This window comes from Orcinus orca, chromosome 9 (assembly GCF_937001465.1).
Source record: "Orcinus orca chromosome 9, mOrcOrc1.1, whole genome shotgun sequence".
NCBI lineage: Eukaryota > Metazoa > Chordata > Mammalia > Artiodactyla > Delphinidae > Orcinus > Orcinus orca.
In genome coordinates this window covers 4,325,949-4,338,057 of record NC_064567.1, presented here as the reverse complement: position 1 = coordinate 4,338,057, position 12,109 = coordinate 4,325,949, and the positions used below count along the sequence as shown (strand labels likewise).

The 12,109-nt window shown below is 43.0% G+C and overlaps 1 long non-coding RNA gene across 1 annotated transcript in view; it reads left to right on the top strand.

The window, feature by feature from the left end:
- Positions 1–12,109, top strand: part of LOC117197180 (uncharacterized) — a 131,112-nt gene that overhangs the window by 88,565 nt on the left and 30,438 nt on the right. The window contains exons 6-9 of the long non-coding RNA XR_007479114.1: positions 85–231; positions 488–588; positions 810–4,346; positions 11,980–12,073. This is a non-coding gene — a long non-coding RNA (uncharacterized LOC117197180). The remainder of the gene's footprint in view (positions 1–84; positions 232–487; positions 589–809; positions 4,347–11,979; positions 12,074–12,109) is intronic.

The window sequence follows — 12,109 nt, the reverse complement described above, 5'->3', positions numbered from 1 at the left end:
CCCTCGCCCCACCACATCATCGTCCCATCTCAAACTCTCTCCCCTTCACCCTTGAAAGCACCTATTTTTGTTCTATTTTTTCAGTCTCCTGTCTACTAGATGATAATGGGATGAAAATAATGCATATAAAACAATTAATATACTATTAATAAGTTACCCCTTCCTGGGAACACAGTGCCTTCAGCCAGTGAAGATGCTCCAGGTCAGGTGCCTTGACCATCCATAGGGAAGGTGAGGAGAGGAACTCTCTGGGACCCTTCACATCTTAGCACGTGGGTGGGAGCTCCCCATTCAGGGAATGACATGCTTTCACGGGCCTTGTAAGGTCTCTTCCTGGAAGGCTCTCCCCGCACCTCCGGACCTGCCTGGGGCTGCCGGACTGTATAGACTTTCCCTTAGTGTCACACTTTTGAAAGCACTCTCCTAGCTGAATATTTTGCATTTGATCCCCCAAATGGTAAAGGAAGGTACTTTTCTCATTTGACAGTTGGGGGAAGCGAAACCAATAATAACAGAGTGTAGGACCCAGGCCTCCTGAACCAGCATGGACCCTGCCACCCCTGTGGCTTTTCTGAAGATGCCACCCAAGTGAGTCTGATTTGCTTAAGACATCTGGGCGTTAATTTCTGAAATCAGAAAAGAGGGGGGCAGACATGGTGAATGGATACATTGTTGCAGTTAGCTTAGCTCGTTGAAGCAGTCAGATGTCCTTTGTGGTGGTTGTAGTCTCATCAGTGAGAGCCAATGATTTGTGCTTAAAGTTTAGTGAAACATTGTACTATATTTGTTTAATTATTTCCATTTTACAGATGAAGAAATTGAGGTTGAGACGCGCGAAGTGACTTGTCCGAGTTGACTCTGCTGGTCACAAGGCGCCAGGCTTCCCTACCCAAATCCGCAGTGATGTCTCTTTCACTTGGAGGATAAAGGAAGAACTGAATTCAAGTTATTGCAGACTACAGAATCGCTACCATTGTAGTGACTGTAGTCTGCAATTACTACATCTCTTAGATATTGAAAATCACATGTAGTAAAAGACTAATCATACACATTTGTTGGGTGTTAGTACCACAGTCCATCTCCGTATTTAAGCAGAGTTGATTGTTTAGAAAATGTGAGAAATAAACAGAGAGCTGTTTTCTGGGTCAGTGAGGGTAACCCCTACCTTGGAAGGATTAATGCAGGCATTTATAGGCAGTGAATAAGAATACTGTGGCCGTGTATGTGGAGGATCCAGGCATAGCATTTAGAAGTTACAGGAACTTGAAAAATTTCCCTCCACTCTCACCAACTTGTTCAATGAACTTGACTGGGTGCTTTACAGGGAAGGACTGTACTGAAGGCCACCAAGATGGACGACACTTGTCCCCTCCCAGACCATGCGGAATTAGGAAGACGCCACGGAGAGCGCCAGCCGCAGCTGCGGAAGTGCCTCCCATGGTGTCCAGCGGGCCAGTTCTCAGGGGACTTAGTTTATTTATTTTTTATTCAAGTATAGTTGATTTACAATATCGTGTTAGTTTCAGTTATTCATACATACATATATATGTGTGTATATATATAAGTATATATATCCTTTTTCAGATTCTTTTCCCTTATAGTACAGAATACTGAGTATAGTTCCCTGCACTATACAGTAGTCCTTGTTGGTCGTCTGCTTCATGTATAGTATGTGTACATGTCAATCAGGGGATTTATTGAAGAGCAGAATGGACAGAATGGAAATCCAAATGTCCTCAGACCATGTTTTCTCTACAGCCTATGTGAAGATATCCTAGGTACTTACTTCAGTTATTTGCCTCTAAATATTTTGTTTGTGGAGCAACGAGACAGAATTGGGTGAGAGAACCACTGCGCTCTACACGAGGAGGCCTGAGCTCTGATCGCCATCACATTGCCAACTTGGGGAGCCTTTGGGGAGGCCACTTGAATTGAACGGCAGGACAAACTGGTCAGGATCCCACGAGAATGCCTCGTGTAAGCCTCGCCTCTGCTGCGCCTGGCGTAACCTCCATCGCGTTGCTTAATCAACCCAGGCCTCGGTTTCCTCATCTCTACAATGGGGGCACCGTCAGAGCCCAGCTCACAGGTGATGGTGAGGCTCAAAGAAGCTGAAAATCAAACAGGGAGGGCTTCCCTGGTGGCGCAGTGGTTGAGAGTCCACCTGCCGATGCAGGGGACACGGGTTCGAGCCCTGGTCTGGGAGGATCCCACATGCCGCGGAGCGGCTAGGCCCGTGAGCCACGACTACTGAGCCTGCGTGTCTGGAGCCTGTGCTCCGCAACGAGAGAGGCCGTGATAGTGAGAGGCCCGCGCACCACGATGAAGAGTGGGCCCCGCTCGCCACAACTAGAGAAAGCCCTCGCACAGAAAGGAAGACCCAATGCAGCAAAAATAAATTAAGTAATAAACTCCTACCCTCAACATCTTAAAAAAAAAAAAAAAGCTGAATAAAAAGAATAGAATAAACAGGGAGCCCTGTACGTAGCACTGGGGGTGCCAGGCACTGTCCCACCACTTTCTGTAATGTTGTTCTTCACTTCTCAGAGCTCCACCTTCCTTATCTCTACGGTGTACAGATAATAGCTGCCTTACTTCCTCTTATAAGATTCTGCTGAGGGCCAAGAAAAAACCCTCCAATAATTGTGATTTCAAGAAGAATATTCTTTTAAAATGACAAAGATATATTTGTGGTGATAATTATTATCAGCATCACTAGCCTCGGAATTCCCCTGCTTTACAGAATCCTTGAGGAGGAGTGCAGGAACCGCAGTGGGCAGAAGGATCGCATTTCACAGAAATACTTGTCCAGCAACGCGTCACCCCTCCCGGCCACCCGCTGCCCGTGGAGCCGTGCTGAGCCGTGACCGTGGAACACGGACAGCCCGATGCTGAGGACCACCAGTGATGTGGAAAAGTGGGGACGAGCTAATGAAAATGGAAGAGGTCCTATTTTTTAAAAACTTTTTATTGGAGTAGAGTTGATTTACGATGTCGTGTTAGTTTCAGGTGTACAGCAAAGTGAGTCAGTTATACATATACATAGATCCACTCTTTGTTTTAGATTCTTTTTTCCCATATAGGTCATTACAGAGCATTGAATAGAGCTCCCTGTGCTATAAAGTAGGTCCTTATTAGTTATCTACGGAAGACGTCCAATTTAAGCCTTGTTCATGTATTGGAAATCTGTGCTGCAGTCTATCCTCCAGTCATACACCACGCTCAGCATCGTCTGCCCACGAGAACTTTGGGAGCGTATTGACTCAATTGCCCCCACGAGTGATGAGCTCCCTGTCTTTGCCCGACGGCTCCGGGTCAGTGGGGGCTGCCTGTTGCCCCCTGGCAGACATGATGGGGAGGCTCAAACAAGCCTATTAATATTCAGTCAAATGCCAATAAAGTCCTTGTCCAATGCGATTCATTCACCATATTGATCTACCCTTTTCAAGCCGAGAGCAAATTAAGTGAGCATTGGCTTGTGTTACCTTGAAAACGCAGTACAGGTAAAAATCAAACTGTAATCTTCTGTGTACTTGGAAGATAAATTGGAAAGGCTATTCTTTTGGCGCTCAATTTAGTGTGCCCAACCATTGTCTGGGGGAAATCAGGGCCTCTGGCGGCACGGCAGGGTTTATCAGAAGGTGTCTCTGGATTTGAAAATGATCTGATGAACAATTCTGCTTGTGTTCTGCATCTTCTAAAAATAGTGTCAACAAATTGGCACCATCTCCTAAATATCTGCTTACATCCTATTTTAGCAGCCAACTCATGGGTTGCCAGGAGTTTATAATATACCCATCTCAAAATAAAAATGCCTCTCCCGCAAATTGTAAGAGAGATCAACATCAGATTGGTAGCAGGACAAGGGTTCTCATGGTGCCCAGTGGGGTGAAAGTCTCTCGGAAACTTGCAAACCCCTATTTATGGGCTGAAAAGCTCATAGAGTTTCTTTTTAAGGATGTTTTCTTTTAAGGATGTCTTTAAGGATGTTGATATTTTCTTTTAAGGATGTTGAAACATTGCTGTCTTCATGTTCAACTCGAGGGCCATTGGAGACTTTGGCCTCAGAGAAGTGGGAGAAGGAGGCGCCTTCAGGATTCACGTCCACCATCATCTCCTGAAGATGACGAGGGGATGAGGAGTGAAGGGCCTGCTTTCACATCCAGCTGGGATGTGACCGGCTTCCAGCCTGGAGCTCTGAGCATCCCTCAGGCTCTCAAGGCATCGCAACAGATGTGCAGGGAACACAGCGGGTACCAAGCCCACAGGCCTGCCCCTTCCCAAACTCCTGCCTCACGGAGCTTTGTAAAGGAGATCATCACCACGGAATTGAAGATACAGTCAGGGTAAGCTCTATTCTGTTCATCTCTCTGTTACTGAGGAAGGTTGTGAAGCAACGGAAGTCCAGGGCCCTGCTCTTTCCATTTTTGTGTTTCTTTCACACCTGCCGGAAAACCATTTTCCCAGTCCTGATACGCACAGCCCCAGGCTGCACCCTCGCGCGCACGCACACACTCTCACACACACTCACACACACCTCTCAGCGCTCTCTTGCTAATTACTTCTCTCTAAAAACCACAACTCAGGATGGAGAACAAAACAATCAAACATCTTCACTTAAGGTTATTCTCGTATTTTAGAGGATACTTATTAGCTTGACTGATGGATAAGTCCAAATGTGCGAGGCATCAGGGGGGACCCCAGTGGTCTGAGAAGTCGCAGGGTGCGTGAGGGGTGGGCATGGTGCTGTGGTCTTCAAGGATTTTGACTGATTTGGGATAACAAGTTGTGGACTTCACTGCAAAGCACAGGACGACAGAAAGATCTGAGGGCTGTTTAGAGGCCTGGGCTTTTTCTACCACCGAGACAGGGCAAGTTATTTTAGAGGATGCAAGGCAGATACTTTGATGTGATTGACTTAGCATCAGAAAGGTTCATCTCACTGAATTTTTTTTTTTTTTTTTTTTTTTTTGCGGTACGCGGACCTCTCACTGCTGCGGTCTCTCCCGTTGCGGAGCACAGGCTCCGGACGTGCAGGCTCAGCGGCCATGGCTCATGGGCCCAGCCGCTCCGCGGCATGTGAGATCTTCCCGGACCGGGGCACGAACCCGTGTCCCCTGCATCGGCAGGCAGACTCTCAACCACTGTGCCACCAGGGAAGCCCCATCTCACTGAATGTTAAGGCTCCTACTCTGCCTGCTCTTAGCCCTGGATTGGAGGGAAGGGCAATATATCACTGGATTCAAAATTCATGGTTCTGTATAATATTTATTATTTGGTGTTTACTAAGATCTGCTTTTTAAAAAAATTTTTTAACATCTTTACTGGAGTGTAATTGTTTTACAGTGTTGTGTTAGTTTCTGCTTTATAACAAAGTGAATCAACTATACGTATACATATATCCCCATATCCCCTCCCTCTTGAGCCTCCCTCCCACCCTCCCTATCTCACCCCTCTAGGTAATTGCAAAGCACCGAGCTGATCTCCCTGTGCTATGCGGCTGCTTCCTACTAGCTAACTATTTTACATTCGGTAGTGCATATATGTCGCTACTCTAACTTCCTCATTCTCTATGTCTATGTCTTTATTCCTGCCTTGCCACTAGGTTCATCAGTACCATTTTTTTTTTAAGGTTCCAGATATATGTCTTAGCATTCGGTATTTGATTTTCTCTTTCTGACTTACTTCACTCTGTATGACAGACTCTGTGTCCATCCACCTCACTACAACGAACTCAGTTTCGTTTCTTTTTATGGCTGAGTAATATTCCATTGTATATATGTGCCACATCTTCTTTATCCATTCATCTGATGATGGACACTTAGGTTGCTTCCATGTCCTGGCTATTGTAAATAGAGCTGCAATGAACATTGTGGTACATGAATCTTTTTGAATTATGGTTTTCTCAGGGTATATGCCCAGTAGTGGGATGCTGGGACATATGGTAGTTCTATTTTTAGTATTTTAAGGAACCTCCATACTGTTCTCCATAGTGGTTTTATCAATTTGCATTCCCACCAACAATGCAGGAGGGTTCCTTTTTCACCACACCCTTTCCAGCATTTATTGTTTCTAGATTTTTTGATAATGGCCATTCTGACCAGTGTGAGGTGATACCTCACTGTAGTTTTGATTTGCATTTCTCTAATAATTAGTGATGCTGAACAGCTTTTCATGTGCCTCTTGGCCATCTGTATGTCTTCTTTGGTGAAATGTCTATTTAGGTCTTCCACCCATTTTTTTCATTGAATTGTTTATCTTTTTGATATTGAGCTCCATGAGCTGTTTGTATATTTTGGAGATTAATCCTTTGTCTGTTGTTTCATTTGCAAATATTTTCTCCCATTCTGAGGGTTGTCTTTTCATCTTGTTTGTGGCCTCCTTTGTTGTGCAAAAGCTTTGAAGTTTAATTAGGTCCCATTTGTTTATTTTTGTTTTTATTACCATTACTCTAGGCAGTGGGTCAAAAAAAGATCTTGCTGTGGTTTATGTCAAAGAGTGTTTTCCTCTAAGAGTTTTATACTGTGTGGTCTTACATTTAGGTCTTTAATCCATTTGGAGTTTATTTTTGTATATAGTGTTAAGTAGTGTTCTAATCTCATTCTTTTACATGTAGCTGTCCAGTTTTCCCAGCACCACTTATTGAAAAGACTGTCTTTTTTCCATTGTATGTTCTGGTATCCTTTGTCATAAATTAGGTGACCATATGTGCATGGGTTTATCTTTGGGCTTTCTATCCTGTACAATTGAACTATATTTCTGTTTTTGTGCCAGTACCATACTGTCTTGATTACTGTAGCTTTGTAGTATAGTTTGAAGTCAGGAAGCCTGATTCCTCCAGCTCCGTTTTTCTTTCTCAAGATTGCTTTGGCTATTCGGGGTCTTTTGTGTTTCCATACGAATTGTAAAATTTTTTGCTCTAATTCTGTGAAGGATGCCATTGGTAGTTTGATAGGGGTTGCATTGAATCTGTAGATTGGTTTGGGTAGTATTGTCATTTTCACAATATTAATTCGTCCAATCCAAGAACATGGTGTATTTCTCCATCTGTTTATGTCATCTTTGATTTCTTTCATCAGTGTTTTATAGTTTTCTGAGTACAAGTCTTTCACCTCCTTAGGTAGGTTTATTCCTAGGTATTGTATTCTTTTTGTTGCAATGGTAAATGAGATTGTTTCCTTAATTTCTCTTTCTGAGTTTTCATTGTTAGTGTATAGGAATGCCAGATATTTCTGTGCATTAATTTTATATCCTGCAACCTTACCAAATGCATTGATTAGTTCTAGTAGTTTTCTGGTGGCACCTTTAGGATTTTCTGGTGGTATCATGTCATCTGCAAACAGTGACAGTTTTACTTTTTATTTTCCAATTTTTATTCCTTTTATTTCTTTTTCTTCTCTGATTGCCGTGGCTTGGACTTCCAATACTATGTTGAATAAGAGTGGTGAGAGTGGACATCCTTGTCTAGTTCCTGATCTTAGTGGAAATGTTTTCAGTTTTTCACCATTGAGTATGATGTTTGCTGTGGGTTTGTCATATATGCCCTTTATTATGTTGAGGTAGGTTCTCAGTAGGCCCATTTTCTAGAGAGTTTTTATCATAAATGGGTGTTGAATTTTGTCAAAAGCTTTATTCTGCATCTACTGGGACGATCATATGGTTTTCATTCCTTAATTTGTTAATGTGGTGTATCACATTGATTGATTTGCATATATTGATGACTCCTTGCATCCCTGGGATAAATCCCACTTGATCATGGTGTATGATCCTTTTAATATATTGTTGGATTCTGTTTGCTGGTATTCTGTTCAAGATTTTTGCATCCATGTTCATCAGTGATATTGGTCTGTAATTTTCTTTTTGTGTGATATCTTTCTCTGGTTTTGGTATTAGGGTGATGGTGGCTTCAGAGAATGAATTTGGGAGTGTTCCTCTCTCTGAAATTTTTTGGAAGAGTTTGAGAAGGATTGGTGTTAGCTCTTTTCTAAATATTTTATAGAATTCGCCTGTGAAGCCATCTGGTCCTGTATCCTTAATACTTTAAATTTCTTGGTTGATTAGTCATTGAAAGGGGTATAAACATCACTATTATTTTAGATTTATCACATTTCCATGTTATTCTCTCAATTCTGAATTTATTCAGTTTGTAGCTATATGGGGTTCATACCCGTTCCAAATTGTTACAGTTTCCTGGTGATTTGTCTCTTTTATAATTCATTAGTTATATGCACTGCATCAAGTAAACTTTGCCTGATACTAATGATGAAACATCAACTTTCCTTTGGTTGGTATTTGTCCCGTTTTCTTCTCTTACATTATTTTCAGCACTTGTTTCAGACCAAATGAAAATGTATCTTTTATCTGGGAGGTTTTATCCAATTACATTTCCTGTGTATGTTCATTCAAATAGGCCTGAATCTACACCCTTACTTTGTGCCTTATGTTTGCTAGACTTTTGCTTGTTTTCCTACCCTCATCCCTATACTATCTTCTTGAAAACAAATCAAGCTGTTTTATAGTTTCTACTTTTTCTCTACTGGTTGGGAAGTTATACATCTTATACCTATTCTTTGTGGTGGTTAAGCTTAATTAATTTATTTTTTTTGCGGTACGCGGGCCTCTCACTGTTGTGGCCTCTCCCATTGCGGAGCACAGGCTCCGGACGCGCAGGCTCAGTGGCCATGGCTCATGGGCCCAGCCGCTCCGCGGCATGTGGGATCCTCCCGGACCGGGGCACGAACCCGCGTCCCCTGCATCGGCAGGCGGACTCTCAACCCCTGCGCCACCAGGGAAGCCCAAGCTTAATTTTTAATTAAAAAACACTTTGAAAAAAACTCAAACTTACAGAAAAGTTGCAATTACAGCACAAAGAATACTGATGCAACATCTTTATGTAATACTTAATGTGTATTTCCTACAAACAAGGGCATTCTCCTATATAACTGCAATACAACCATGAACATTTTGGAAGTAGTATACCTGCATTCTTACCAGTTGATGCAAAGACCTCATTCTCATTTTCCTTAGTGTTCCAATAATTTCCTTTAGAGTTAAAGGATCCGATTCAGAATCACAAATAACTTAAATTGTCACCTTTCCTTAATCTGGAAAGGTTCTTCGTTTTTTCCTTGATTTTACATCCTTGGCTCTTTCGAAAATTTTAGGCCAGTTATTCCGTAGAATGCCCCTCAATTCGGCTTCATCCAATGTTTCCTAATTCCTGTTAAAGATGCACGCCCTGAATCTAATCATACCACAGAAATGCCATGTGTTTCGTTCTTGGTATCCTATCAGGTGTTGTGTAATTCCAATTAGTCCTTTTGTGAATTATGGTCACTTTAAGCACTTGATGAAGGTGGTATTTCTCCATGTAAGTTTGCTCTTTTTCCCTTTATAATTAATAAGTTCTTTGTGGTGAGAGACTTTGAAACTATGAAAATATCTAATTTCCCATCAGATTTTCAATTTATTAACTGTATCAGTATAGACTCATGGCTTCCTTTTTCACTCAAGGTGTTACAATCTCTTATTAATGATATTTATTTTCATGTTCAAATTGTTCCAAATTTGGTCAGTGGGAGCCTCTTTAACCTGACTGTTATCTTTTGATGTGTCCCGTCGTTTTTGTGTGTTTCCTATCCCTTACTTCCTATTTCTGTTACAATGATTCTGCTCCAAACCTGAAATCCGCCATATCTCCAAGCATCGCTGACTTCTTACAGTGGAGGATGATACTGAGACACCAAGATCTGGGCACTAGGTGCTCAGCTCTAATGGGAGGTCACAGCTCCCACCACGCAGGTGACACAGTGAGAAGCTAAATGTCTGTTAGTTTTTCTCTTTAAACTTTAATTTGAGATGAGCCACATCCACAGGGTGTTTATACCTGGTGACAGCCAGCACTCCTCAGTTGACTATGGGGAGTCTCAAATGGCAGGCTCACAGGGAAGGCAGAGGCTTGTCTACCTGAAGAATCTTCATGGGCCCCATACAGTCAATCAATTTTCCTACCACCACACTGAGCCCAGGCTTAGCTGGAATGGGTGTGGGGGGAGTCTCTTGGGGTCTATGTAGGTGCTTAGAAAGACCTGAGGGTAACTTTTGGAATCGTAAGTGGAAAGCTTTCCTTATATGGGGACTGTTTCTAATGAAATCCTCCTTAGCGTGTCAGGAAGTGGAACACATCGCTAGGGACCTTGGCAGTGGTGGGGGGGATCATGGGCATCTGAACATTTAACAGTAGGAGATGTGATTGTTCTGGAAGATGCCTGGGTGCAGCTGTTAGTGACCCAGGATCATTCAACATTTGGAGACAGGAAAAGAGCTGGTATCAGGTCCAGTGGGGCCGAGATGGCTGGGAGAAACTAAAGACAGAGACTTCTTCCCCAGGAGGGAAACAATGGGAGGAGTTGACCTCAGAGAGGCAAGAGGTCTTGGGATTGTTAAGAAAAGAATGTCCATCGACAGCTGAATGGATAAAGAAGGTGTGGTATTGATATATATATACACAATGGAATACTACTCAGCCATAAAAAAGAATGAAATAATGCCATTTGCAGCAACTTGGATGGACCTAGAGATTACCATACTAAGTGAAGTAAACCAGACAGAGAAAGACAAATATCCTATATCACTTGTATGTGGAATCTAAAAAAAAAAAATGATACAAACGAACTTACATACAAAATAGAAATTGACTCACAGACACAGAAAACAAAATTACGTTTACCAAAGGGGAAAGGGGGGATAAATTAGGAGTTTGGGATTAATATATACACACTACTATATATAAAATAGATAACCAACAAGAACATACTATGTAGCACAGGGAACTGTATTCACTATCTTGTAATAATCTGTAAGGGAAAAGAATTCATATATATATATATATACATATATATATATATATATGAATCACTTTGCTGTACACCTGAAACTAACACAACACTGTAAATCAACTACACTTCAATTAAAAAAAAAAGGAACTCAGATTAGGAGATGGGAATGTAACAAGACCCGGTTACCAGAAGTGGGACCCGGGTAAGCTGGTAAGATGGCGCAGTGGTTAAGCCCGGGGCTGGCTTCCTGCCCTTGAGCTCGGGCTCCACCTCTGTCGACGGCTGTGATCTAGGGCACAGGGTGTAACCTCTCTGTGCCTCCATGACCTCTTCTGCAAACTGGGATCGTGAACCAGCCACACCACAGGGTCGTTGGGAGGGTGACATAACACAAGTTAAGGTTTAACCAGTGACAGACACAGATGTTAGCTGCTATTTTCACTTAAGGACAAAGCAGAAGGCCAGTCGTTGGAACCAAGGCCTGAGGTCAGGCCAAGTTTTCAGCCAGTTGGACTCGTTCTCTCTGCTTGGACGTTGAACTTGATCCAAGGCTTTGAGGAGAGGCAGGTGGGCAGGGTGCGTGGTGGTGGCGGGGGAAGAAAACTCCCAACTTGGCAGCTGGAGCGTGGAGTGTGTCTCAGACTATTGCTTCTCCCAGGGGCAACGATGCTCCCTCGTTGGGAGCCACTCGGTGCAAGTCCGCCAGGCATGTGTCAGTTCCTCCATCATCTCGGGTTGGACTTAGGGAGTCACGATGTTTTCTATTTCTTTGGAGACAAGGGAAAGCCACGCAAACATGGCAAACAACGGCCAGTTCTGCAAGCATCTTTCCTCCCCTCCCCACCTCCCTTCCCCGAAAGCACTGGAGCAAAGGGAATGAGAGTAAATTGAAAAGCAAACTCACCTTACAAGCACATAAAAAAGATCAAGTGCAAGGGTGGGGGAGGAGAGGAGGTCCTTAGGGAGGACCTTAGGGAGGCCCTTAGCCGGGCCTTGGGGAGACTTAAGAGGAATCCTAGGATTGAGCCATAAAATTTTATGGCATCCTAGGAATAGTTGAACGTTTCCTCGTTTGTGGTGCTGAGATTTTATGAGCCAAACAGGCGATCTTTAAAGCTTGTTTTCCTTTGCTCTTCAATAGGTTTAATTAAGCTTGGACTTGAGGCTTCAAGTTGTTTGAAAACTTGAGATTTACAACAAAACGACCCAAGTAACCTATATAACCAGTGAAACAGGTAAGGACTGGATTGGTTACGTGCGCGTCCCCAATG